Raw genomic sequence first — 13,244 nt, forward strand, 5'->3', positions numbered from 1 at the left:
TCCTTGCTTTTAAAACTCTGACTCAATCTTATAAGTAGGGTTGCTTTCTTTGTCCTTTTTTGTGTTTTGTTTTTGACAGATTTTTTTATCAGATGAATATAAACATTTCTCATTGATGCATTAACAATTTGCAATCCATTAAGTGAAAAGAGAAAAGAGAAATAGCTAGGTAATCCAATAAGAAGCATTTGATGAAACAAAATACAAAACATCCAAATAGTGGAATGCTAGGCCACCATTTAAAAAAGCTTTTGTCATGAAAAGAGTTACGTCTTATATTGCATATCTACAAATATTTTTAACTGCTGATTCTAGAAGAACTACATGAAGCTCTGAAAAGGATGGTGGGGAGTTTTCAGGCTAAGTCTGTCTTTTATAAATCTTTGTTGTTTCTTTTCCTTAGGTTGCAGCTTCTCAAAAGGATCTCTTCATATTAAGCTTATTTTTCCTTAAGTGGGGTACAGTGAATGCAATCCTGACTTGGAAATTAAGAGACCTCTAAATATACTGTTAAAAATCTTTAAGACTGTGAATAATTCCATAGAGCTAGGAAAAAGAAAAAGAAAGAGAAAGAGAGAAAAAGAAAAAAAGGCGGGGGGAAGACTGTGAAGTAGACTAAACTTACTAACAAGACTAAATTTACTAACCTCTAATAAGACTAGTTTTCTCATTACTAAAATTAGATAATATCAAAATAACATTTCCTGTTCTACCATTATGTAATTTTAACAAGTCAGGATAGAAGAATAATCAGCATGTTCAGGCTGGCTGAGATGGTAGACATGGAATGGGGCCAGCTCAGAATCTGCCAAGAGTTCATAGAGGATGGAGGGAGCAGTTCATGTGTTTAGGAGATGTGGAAATAGAAATTTCTTACCTTGGCCTATTGATCCCTTACCTACTTGGACTGTGATCTCACAAACTTGCCAGTGAAGGAACTTTTCCTATGGATCCTGCTCCAGCATAATTGTGTGGTCCTTAATTGTCTCTGGATATGGTAATATTTGCAGTCCTGGTTATTCTGAGTAGAAAAATCAAAAGAGTTTTTTAGACCCTGGCAGACTAGGATTTACCCTGAAGTGCTTATGGGAGGCCTTGGTTTAGGGGCATGGACTCAGTGTTTGCATTCTTACCCTTGAAATAAGCATTTCCTTACTTTGTTATGTCTTCTAGGGTCGTAATACCTAAGCGTTTACATGTTGACATACATATTATCTTATCATGAATTACTTTTCTTTCGTTTCATTGAAATGGCCCTTTTGTTGACTTCAAAATCCTATATGGGCAGGTAATATTATGTATGAATGCCATTGCAGGATATTTGTGGGGCGGTATGAAAGGGAGGATTGGGTCTGGCAGGGGGGAGACCCACTGGTCTAGACTAATATGATGACCTTTATAGTTGTTAATGCTTATATTGGTATAATTAGAACATGACTTCAGCTAGTAGCCAATGTTTGAGAATCTCTGAAGCAGACAAAAGAGATTATACCACGTGCATTTGTTATTAAGCTAATTTAGATGTCTTACTGATATGTTGTATACACTTCTGCTCTTCTAAGAAATTTTTTGGAGTTCTTTTTTATTTCAAATTTTACTTGGGAACTCATAATAACAAGATAAATAATGTACCGCAGTTAACATTGTCTTTATGTTTAGATGCATTTTCATGAAGCCAAAGCAATTGAAACTTGTCAGATCATAAATTTTCTCAAGTGCTTGTGAAGTAGGTAAATGGCAAAATGGTGGTGTACCCATTTTCAATAAGAAAGTACGAGCCCAAAGTTGTAATAATATAGCAGAACTAGGATCTCCATCTCTTCCAAAGCATGTGTTAATATCAAATGGCTGATCAGTGTGTTAGATATACAGCAGTGTAGCTACTGTGTCCTTTGGCACAAAAATCTTATAAAAGTTAGTTTGATATCACGATGTATTGAGTTGGGTGTTTCGTGAGCTCCAGTTCTTGCATCTCCACAGCAACTCAGATTAGTAGGATTATACCCTGCTGTCCACGGTTAAGGTTCTGCCCTTCTAGGACAAAACTTAAAAATAGCACAGTTTTCAAGGCCTGGCTCATGGCATACAAACTCTTCCCCCAACCAGTTCAGTTCATATTGATCTCATGAGACCCCAGTAAAAAAGAGTACCATTTGTGAGCCTCTAACCTGTTCCTTAACTTAAAGAAGAATATAGGATGGATGTTAATCCAGGGAATAAACATTTTTACATATAGCTTACAGTGTTTCAATGTTTCATCGCATTTGTTCCTTATTCACACTCTTTGAGTTAGTTGTTACTGGTATTATTAATTAGTACCTTTCAGTGATGACCAAATATGGTAATGAGTTATGAGGTAAAATCCTGGCTGTGGACTCCTCTTCATTATAGGTCTCTAAAAATAGGGTGAATTTTTTTTTTCTCTTATAATTGGTGTGACACTGTTGGAAGGGGATCCAGGAGTGAACCATATCACCTTGTAAGGCCCCCTGTAAACATGAGTTTTGATAATTTCTTGTCACTCTTTAGTTTCAATCTGACCTTTTCTATAGCCTAAAGTAAATGTGGCAACTTCCTCAGCTATTACCCATGATTTATATTTGCGACACTATCAATTAATAGTACTTAATAGGTTATCCAGAATTTATGGCTGAGAAACCAGTCGTCAGTGTCTCTCCCAGGTGAGTCTTTTCTCTATCCCTGTCTTTCGAGGATTTGAGATGTTCAGTGAAGGTGATTAACCTTGAAGTTCTCTCTATCTTGTCCCCAGAGAGCAGAGTCATTTCCAGTTTTTTTTTCCTTTCAACCTAAAGTAGAGAGTATATTCTATTCTAAACCAGATTGTGTGGGTCAGTATTCCACCACTCAGCTGTTATATAAAAGTCTTTTTGCAAGAAATTATATGATTTCTCTTTTGTGGTGAGCAAGAAGTCATAAAATGTGACTTTTTTTTAGCTACCCATGAATCTAACTTTAATACTTGGCATCAGAGGGATGTACTATTGTAGACTGTGTCTGCAATACCGAATAACTTAAAAAATGGGAGCCCCTTGATTTACTAATCCTTTGTGTGTTATAAGATTGTTGTAAAATAAAGTATTTTGAGGTTCTTGAATGATCATCACTAATAGATCAGTATAAAATATTCTCCTGGTATGGTGTAAAGTGTTAGAATAATTTTAAAAAACCTAAATGTACTGATAGTATACATTTCTGCAAAAGCTGAAGATAGCTCTTTCATCTTTTGAATCCTCCCATGAGGGTTCAAATTGTGTCACTCAGAAGCAGTCTACAAAAAGATGCTTATCTACTGGGCTGTTTTTCCAGTGGGAAAATGAGCTCACCAGATCAATTCTTTTTCTTTTTTACTGTAATTGATATACAATCTTACATTGGTTTCAAGTATACAACATAGAAGTTCAACAGTTGTCCATACATATTATTAAATCCTCGGCCCCACTAGTGCAGTTACTATCTGTCAGCATAGGCTGATGTTACAGAATCACTGGCTGTATTCTCCATGCTGTGACCAACTTGTATTACTGAGCATTTTTGTGCCCCTTTATCTCCCTCACCTTCCCCAGCACCCTTCCCAGTCACCATGGTAACCACCACTTCTCAGTGGCTCTAAGTCTACTGCTCTTTTGTTCATTTTGTTTTGTTTTGTAAAACAACCATTTTATTGCTCATGATTCTTTGTCTCAGGGATTTAGGCAGGGCCTAGTGGACACAGTTGTCCTTTCAAAGTGATGTTGGCTAGAGGACCCAAGATGGCCTTGCAAGACTGGGGTCTTGTGGCTAGTCCTGACCTTCAGGCTGCCTGCTCTCTCTGTGAGAGTGTACTTCTGCCTTGCTAAATAAAACTGTCTTCTGGCCTTCTCAAAGAAAGAAGACTGGGAACTTGCTCTTGGTTGTTGTCTGGGAGCCTTTTATTGAGTTTAAATGAGTCAGTTTCTCTCTCTCCATGGCCTTCCTTTTTTTCACTTACGCATTTATTCTTCTCACACGTAATCCATCACATGGCCATGCCTGTGTCAGGAGGCCCACTTGTTAAAGCAGACCTGATGACAGAGGTGCGTGTGCCCAACCCAAATGAACATCCCGGGGGTGCTGGCTTCCTTGCTGGTCCCCTCTGAGGTGTGCCACTAAAGCATAACCACATATTCATAACCACCTTCATCACCACATGGATACCTTTTCAGTTATAAACATCACTGGAAACATTCAAAGCCTTAAACTTGATGTTTATGATTTTCTGAATTCTTAAATAGCTGAGTAGTTGGTACAATATCTTAACACGCATATGCTTTTCTTAAAATGTAGGTTATTATAATGTATAACATTTTTTTTTGGTATCATTAGTGTACAATTACATGAGCAACATTATGGTTACTAGACTACCCCTATTATCAAGTCCCCACCACATACCTGATTATAGTCACTGTCCATCAGCATAGTAAGATGCTATAGAATCACTACTTGTCTTCTGCGTGTTGTACTGCCTTCCCTGTGCACCCCCCCCCACATGATGTCTGCTAATTGTAATACCCCCTTACCCCCCTTATCCCACCCTTCCCACCCATCCTCCCCAGTCCCTTTCCCTTTGGTAACTGTTAGTCCATTCTTGGGATCTGTGTTTCTGCTGCTGTTTTGTTCCTTCAGTTTTTTTCTTTCTTCTTATACTTCACAGATGAGTGAAATCATTTGATACTTGTCTTTTTCCACCTGGCTAATTTCACTGAGTATAATACCCTCTAGCTTCATCCATGTTGTTGCAAATGGTAGGATTTGTTTTCTTCTTATGGCTGAATAACATTCCCTTGTGTATATGTATCACTTCTTCTTTATCTATTCATCTGCTGATGGACACTTAGGTTGCTTCCATTTCTTGGCTATTGTAAATAGTGCCGCGATGAACACAGGGGTGCATCTGTCTTTTTCAAACTGGGCTTCACACTCCACATTTTAGGGTAAATTCCTAGGAGTGGAATTCCTGGATCAAATGGTATTTCTATTTTTAGTTTTTTGAGGAACCTCCATACGGGTTTCCACAATGGTAGAACTAATTTACATTCCCACCAGCAGTGCAGGAAGGTTCCCATTTCTCCACAACCTCGTCAACATTTGTTGTTGTTTGTCTTTTGGATGGTGGCGATCCTTATTGATGTGAGGTGATATCTCATTGTGGATTTAACTTGGATTTCTCTGATGATTAGTGATGTGGAGCATCTTTTCATGTGTCTGTTGGCCATCTGAATTTCTTCTTTGGAGAGGTGTCTGTTCAGATCCTGTGCACATTTTTAATTGGATTATTTGGTTTTTGTTTGTTGAGGTGTGTGAGCTCTTTATATATTTTGAATGTCAACCCTTTATCAGATCTGTTATTTATGAATATATTCTCCCATACTATAGGATACCTTTTTGTTCTACTGATGGTGTCCTCTGCTGTGCAGAAGCTTTTCAGCTTGGTATAGTCCCACTTGTTCATTTTTGCTTTTGTTTCCCTTGCCTGGGGAGATATGTTCATGAAAAAGTTGCTCATGTTTATGTCCAAAAGTTTTTTGCCTATGTTTTTTTCGAAGAGTTTTATGGTTTCATGATGTACATTTAGGTCTTTGATCCATTTCGAATTTACTTTTGTGTATGGGATTAGACAGTGATCCAGTTTCATTCTTTTACATGTAGCTGTCCAGTTTTGCCAACACCATCTGTTGAAGAGACTGTCATTTCCCCATTGTATGTCCATGGCTCCTTTATCGTATATTAATTGGCCATATATGTTTGGGTTAATGTTTGGATTCTCTATTCTGTTCCACTGGTCTGTGGCTCTGTTCTTGTGCCAGTAACAAATTGTCTTGATTACTGTGGCTTTGTAGTAGAGCTTGAAGTTGGTGAGTGAGATCTCCCTATTTTATTCTTCCTTGTCAGGATTGCTTTGGCTATTCGGGGTCTTTTGTGGTTCCATATGAATTTTAGAAGTATTTGTTCCAGTACGTTGAAGAATGATGTTGGTATTTTGATATGGCTTGCATTGAATCTGTAGATTGCTTTAGGCAGGATGGCCATTTTAACAATATTAATTCTTCCTCGCCAAGAGCATGGGATGAGTTTCCATTTGTTAGTGTTCTCTTTCATTTCTATTAGGAATGTCTTGTAGTTTTCAGGGTATAGGTCTTTCACTTCCTTGGTTAAGTTTATTCCTAGGTATTTTATTCTTTTTGATGCACTTGTGAATGGAATTGTTTTCCTGATTTCTCTTTCTGCTAGTTCATCGTTAGTGTTTAGTAAAGCAACAGATTTCTGTGTATTAATTTTGTATCCTGCAACTTTGCTGAATTCAGATATTAGTTCTAGTAGTTTTGTAATGAAGTCTAGAGTTTTTTTACAATATCATGTCATTTGCAATTAGTGACAGTTTGACTTCTTCCCTACCAATCTGGATGCCTTTCATTTCTTTGTTCTGTCTGACTGCTGTGGCTAGGACTTCCAGTACTATCTTGAATAGAAGTGGGGAGAGTGGGCATTCTTGTCTTATTCCCAATCTTAGGTGGAAAGCTTTCAGTTTCTCGCCATTAAGTATAATGTTGGCTGTGGTTTTGTCATATATGGCCTTTATTATGTTGAGGTACTTGCCTTCTATTCCCATTTTGTTGAGAGTTTTTATCATGAATGGATGTTGAATTTTGTCGAATACTTTTTCATCATCTATGGAGATGACCTTGTGGTTTTTGTCTTTCTTTTTGTTGATGTGGTGCATGATGTTGATGGGTTTTCGAATTCTGTATCATCCTTGCATCCCTGGGATGAATCCCACTTGATCATGGTGGATGATCTTTTTGATGTATTTTTGAATTCGGTGTGCTAATATTTTGTTGAGTATTTTTGCATGTATGTTCATCAGGGATATTTGTTTGTAATTTTCTTTTTTTGTGGTGTCTTTGCCTTCTTTTGGTATTAGAATGATGATAGCTTCATAGATTGAGTTTCAAAGTATTCTCTTCTATCTTTTGGAAACTTTAAGGAGCGTGGGTATTATGTGTTCTCTAAATATTTGATGAAATTAAGTGGTGAAGCCATCTGATTTGGAAGTTTTGTTCTTGGGTAGTTTTTTGATTACTGGTTCAATTTCGTTCCTGGTATTTTATCTGTTTAGATTTTCTGTTTCTTCCTGGGTCAGTCTTGGAAGGTTGTATTTTTCTAGAAAGTTGTGTATTTCTTAGGTTATCCAGCTTGTAAGCATATAGATTTTCATAGTATTCTCTAATAATTCTTTGTATTTCTGTGGTATCCGTCATGATTTTTCATTTCTCATATCTGATCTATTTGTGTGTGTAGATTCTCTTTTTCTCTTAATAAGTCTGGCTAGGGGTTTATCTATTTTCTTTATTTTCTCCAAGAACTAGCTCTTGATTTCATTGATATTTTTCTATTTTATTCTTCTCAATTTTTTTCTTCTCTGATCTTTATTATGTCCCTCCTTCTGCTGACTTTGAGTCTCATTTATTTTTCTTCTTCCAGTTTCAATAATTGTGACTTTAGATTATTCATTTGGGGTTATTCTTCCCTCTTTAAATAGGCCTGGATTGCTATATGCTCTCCTCTTAGAACTGCCTTTGCTCTGTCCCACAGAAGTTGGGGCTTTGTGCTGTTGTTTTCATTTGTCTCCATATATTGCCTGATCTCTGTTTTAATTTGGTCATTGATCCATTGATTATTTAGGAACATGTTGTTAAGCCTCCATGTTTTTGTGAGCCTTTTTGTTTTCTTTGTACAATTTATTTCTAGTTTTATACCTTTGTGATCTGAGATGTTGGCTGGTAGAATGTCAATCTTTTTAAATTTAGTAAGGCTCTTTTTGTGGCCTAGTATGTGATGTATTCTGGAAAATGTTCCATGTGCAATTGAGAAGGATGTGCTGCTTTTGGGTGTAGAGTTCTGTAGATGTCTGTTAGGTCCATCTGTTCTAGTGTGTTGTTCAGTGCCTCTGTGTCCTTACTTCTTTTCTGTCTGGTTGATCTCTCCTTCAGAGTGAGTGGAGTGTTGAAGTCTCCTAGAATGAATGCATTGCATTCTATTTCCCCTTTTAATTCTGTTAGTATTTGTTTCACATATATCGGTGCTCTTGTCTTGGGTGCATAGATATTTATAATGGTTATACTCTCTTGTTGGACTAACCGTTTATCATTATGTAATGTCCTTCTTTATCTCTTGTTACTTTCTTTGTTTTGAAGTTTATTTTGTCTGATACAAGTACTGCAACACCTCCTTTTTTCTCCATATTGTTTGCATGAAATAATCTTTTTCCATCCCTTCACTTTTAGTCTATGTATGTCTTTGGGTTTCTGGTGAGTCTCTTTTAAGCAGCATATAGATGGGCCTTGCTTTTTTATCCATTCTGTTACTCTGTGTCTTTTGATTGGTGCATTCAGTCCATTTACATTTAGGGTGATTATTGATAGAGACGTACTTATTGCCATTGCAGGCTTTGGATTCATGGTTACCAAAGGTTCAAGGGTAGCCTCTTCACTATCTAACCGTCTAACTTGAATTCATTTATTGTGCTATTATAAACACAGTCTGATGATTCTTTATTTCTCTCCCTTCTTATTCTTCCTCCTCTACTGTTTATATGTTAGGTGTTTTATTCTGTACTCTCTTGTGTTTCCCTTGACTGCTTTTGTGGATAGCTGATTTTGTTTTTTCCCTTTAGTTAGTGTTTGGTTGGTCTGCTTTCTTTGCTGTGATTTTATTTTCTCTGGTGACATCTATTTTACCTTAGCAGTGCTTCCATCTAGAGCAGTCCCTTTGAAGTACCCTGTAGAGGTGGTTTGTGGGAGGCAAATTCCCTCAACTTTTGCTTATCTGGAAATTGTTCAATCCCTCCTTCAAATTTAAATGATAATCTTGCTGGATACAGTATTCTTGGTTCAAAACCCTTCTTTCTCATTGCATTAAATATGTTGTTCCATTCTCTTCTTGCCTGTAAGGTTTCTGTTGTGAAGTCTGATGATAGTTTGATAGGTTTTCCTTTGTAGGTGATCTTTTTTTCTCTCTCTGGTTGCCTTTAATACTCTGTCCTTGTCTTTGATCTTTGCCATTTTAATTATATTTCTTGGTGTCCTCCTTGGTCCCCTTCTGTTGGGAGATCTGTGGGCTTCCATGGTCTGAGAGACTATTTCCTTCTCCAGCTTGCGGATGTTTTCAGCAGTTATTTCTTCAAAGACACTTTCTATCCCTTTTTCTCTCTCTTCTTCTTCTGTTACCCCTATTATGCAAATATTTTTCTGTTTGTATTGGTCACATAATTCTCTTAATATTCTTTCATTCCTAGAGATCCTTTTTTCTCTCTGTGACTGAGCTTCTCTGTATTCCTGTTCTTTGATTTCTATTCAATTAACAGTCTCTTGCACCTCATCTAGTCTGCTCTAAAGTCCTTCCATTGATGGTTTCATTTCTATAATCTCCCTCTGGACTTCACCCCTTTAGCTTTTGCATATTTCCCTGCAGCTCCATCAGCATGGTTATGACTTTTATTCTGAACTCTTTTTCCAGCAGATTGGTTATATCTATCTTGCCAGGCCCTGTGTCTGGCATTGTTTGATAGATTTTAGACTGGACCAGGTTCTTCTGCCTTTTAATGGTGATAGAAGGTCGGCATGTAGCACGTGTGTCAGCTGTGAGAACAAAGTCCCTTCCTGCTTGCTGGTCACCTTGCCCTTCTCTGCTGCCTTTGCCAGTCACCCGCACCCAGAGAGCAGTCTCTGTGTTAATTCCATGAGCTGCCATGGGTGAGGTGGCCCTCTGGATGACCTAGGGCACTGCCGCGGTTTGCAGGCGCCTGGAGTGTGTTCTCTTGGAAGAACCGTGCCCCTTCTTGTGTTTCAGACTTTGCGCCGGCTTCCTCTGTCTGTATTGGACAGCGGAGTGCTGTTGGTAGCCTCTGAGTCGGGCCCAGTTAGCTGCGTGGTGGGAGAAGACTCTGTGTGGTTGCTGTGGGCGGGGTTGCTCCCAGGCTGGTCCACATCAGTGGCGGGTCAGCCAGTTTGCTTGCAGTGCCAGTGGGGGAGAAATGAATGCAGGCTGCTTATTGCTGTGAGGGGCTTTGGAGCTGCATTGCCACCCAGGGGATTAGGCCGCTTGAAGTTTTTTAAGATTACCAGCCTCCTGAGCTGATTGTGCAGGGACTATTTTGTACACCTGTTGAACCCTTGTCCCTTTCAGACTTTTAAAGCACCTGCTTTTCTTTTGTGCCATGGGAGCTAGCTGTGGGGACCTGCTTGCAGTCTCCATCTCTGATTTTACTTTTCTGTTTCTCTAATATCCAGTACACCATGCAATGTGTGTCTGTGCTCCCAATGCAGATAACCAGGGTTGGTTATTTAGCAGTCCTGTGCTTTCACTCCCTCCCGACTCTGATTCTTTTCCTCCCGCTGGTAAGCTGGGGTGGGGAGAGTGCTCAGGTCCCACTGGAGCACGACTTTGTGTCTTACTCTTTTCATGGGATGCTGAGTTCTTGCAGATGTAGATGTATCCTCGCTGTTTTACTGTATCTTCTGGTCTCTCTTTTAGGAATAGTATTTGCTGTAGTTTTAAAATATAATGGTTTTTGGAGGAGATTTCCGCCGCTGTAGTCATGTCACCATCTTGAGCACCTCTGTATAATGCATCTCTCCATGGACTTTCATCGTAGTCTAGCATGAGCTTCTTTACACAGTGTCTCATGTCCAAGATTGGAAAACAGAGCCTGCAAGGCCTCCTAAGGCTCACGCTTCTCTCTGGGGTAAAAAGAAGTCACTGGGTGAGTCCAGATTTAAGAGGAGGGGAAAAAGACTCTGCCTGTTGATGGGACAATTGGTAGAATAATATTGCAAAGAGTATGTTGGCTGGGAGTCATCTGGAAATAATCTACCTCAGTTAACAGGCTGATCCAAATAGTTCACATCTCTGCCTGCCCTGTGGAAGATTCACTCCTCACACCTTGCAGACTCTTATTCCTTTTGGCCTCTGCTCAAACTCCTGCTCTTGCTATCTGAGTTAGCTCCAGTTAGGTGAGTTAGGTGAGAGGACAGCAAACTATGTGAAAGGGATAAAAAGGCGTGATCTTCCAATTATGAAGTAGTCACAGAGTTGGAGGTAAAACTCCTTGCTTCAAGGAGTCCTTGATGGGCCTATTTACAATGAGATGTGTGTAATATGAAAGCACCTGCATCACTCTTTGCAGTAGGCTCTTAAAAATATTGAGTTGTATAGCATTTGTTCTTTTTTTTTTTTTTTAGATAATTATTTTTTATTGAAGGGTAGTTGATACACAGTATTACATTAGTTTCAGGTGTACAACACAGTGATTCAACATTTATATACATGATAATTCTGGGTACCAGCTATCACCATACCAAGTTGTTACAATATTTTGACTATATTCCTTATGCTATGCATTACATCCGGTTACTTATTTATTTTACAATTGGAAGTGCTATATATATATATATATATATATATATATATATTGTGTGTGTGTGTGAGGGCATCTCTCATATTTATTGATCAAATGGTTTTTAACAACAATAAAATTCTCTATAGGGGGGGTCAATGCTCAATGCACTATCATTAATCCACCCCAAGCCTAATTTTCATCAGTCTCCAATCTTCTGAAGCATAACGAACAAATTCTTACATGGAGTACAAATTCTTACATAGTGAATAAGTTACATGGTGGACATTACAAGGGCAGTCATCACAGAAGCTTTCGGTTTTGCACATGCATTATGAACTATAAATAGTCAGTTCAAATATGAATACTCATTTGATTTTTATATTTGATTTATATGTGGATACCACATTTCTCTCTTTTTTATTATTATTTTTAATAAAATGCTGAAGTGGTAGGTAGATACAAGATGAAGGTAGAAAACATAGTTTAGTGTTGTAAGAGAGCAAATGTAGATGATCAGGTGTGTGCCTGTAGACTATGTGTTAATCCAAACTAGACACGGGCAATAAAACATCCACGTATGCAGAAGATTTCTCTAAGAACAGTGGGGGGGAGGTTCTAAGCCTCACCTCTGTTGATCCCCAATTTCTCACCTGATGGCCCCCCTGCGACTGTGCCTGTCTTAGGTTGTTCCTCCCTTGAGGAAACTTACCCGTCTCTGGCTAACCAGTCATCTTCCCGGGCCATACAGGGAAATGTTAAGTTGGTAAGTGAGAGAGAAGCCTTATTGTTTGAAAAGGTTAGCTTTTTACTTCTTTGCATATTTATGCCCTGTGGCTTCTATGCCCTACCTTTGTCTTGAGGTGTCTTTACCACTTGGAAGAATTATGATACTCGGTAAATTCGATATGTGGCACGAATTCTATTTAAGGGTTGTAATTAGTAAGGAAGAAGAAAAGCTATAGAAGTAGCAGGCGGAAGAAAACCTGGGAGGATTGATTATTTCTTTGACATATCTTCTTGTAGAGTAACTTCAGCATGTATAGGTTTTAAACTACTAATTAAATTGTGTACACACATTAGCATAATAGGAGTACAGTTACGTAACCAAAGCAGACCTGTAATTACCAGCCCTCTCCAGTGAAACCAAGAAAACCAGTTAGGCACCTAAGGCATTTGTGAAAACTTATCTATGATATGGTGGATATTGTCCAACTGAACTTTGAACAATCTGAGAGAAATCAGACAAATTAAAACAACCCATTCCTGGGGACTGTTCACATCCCATATGTTCTTTTAACAGTAAATAGTCTGTAGTTGTAAGATTTTGGAGCACTACAGTTTGCACTTCTCCTAATTCTTGGTTGAGTTCCAACGGTATAGATCCAGTCAAATTTGTTGTTTTACTGTATGCACAGGCCAGCTTAGATATCTCCTTCTTCATTCCCATGGCAAGTCCAGGACCTGGTGGGATGAGTGCATCTACACCTGTAGCAGTGCGTGGATCTTTGTTGGGGTTTTTTGATGATCATCTTCTGTCATGAGTCTTCCCGAGAGTGCTGATGTTGGAAGTTCTTTTTCATATCGTATCTTAGTTCATTTTGGGGTTAGCCAAATTAGGCTTTGATCCTCTGTATAAACACAAACAGACCCTTTGCCTGCACTTTTATATACCCTTTATATCATTGTGTAGAACTCATTGGAGGTCACCACACAGGAACTTTTTTTTTTTTTGTCATTAATCTACACTTACATGACGAATACTTTGTTTACTAGGCTCACCCTATACCAAATCCCCCCTATATATCCCTTT

General features: G+C 38.4%; 1 protein-coding gene across 5 annotated transcripts in view; it reads left to right on the forward strand.

Annotated features, from left to right (window-relative positions):
* The window catches only part of TBCE (tubulin folding cofactor E), a 139,092-nt gene that overhangs the window by 68,015 nt on the left and 57,833 nt on the right, over nt 1-13,244 (forward strand). The gene's annotated exons all lie outside the window — the stretch shown is intronic.

This window comes from Manis pentadactyla, chromosome 8 (assembly GCF_030020395.1).
Source record: "Manis pentadactyla isolate mManPen7 chromosome 8, mManPen7.hap1, whole genome shotgun sequence".
Lineage (NCBI taxonomy): Eukaryota > Metazoa > Chordata > Mammalia > Pholidota > Manidae > Manis > Manis pentadactyla.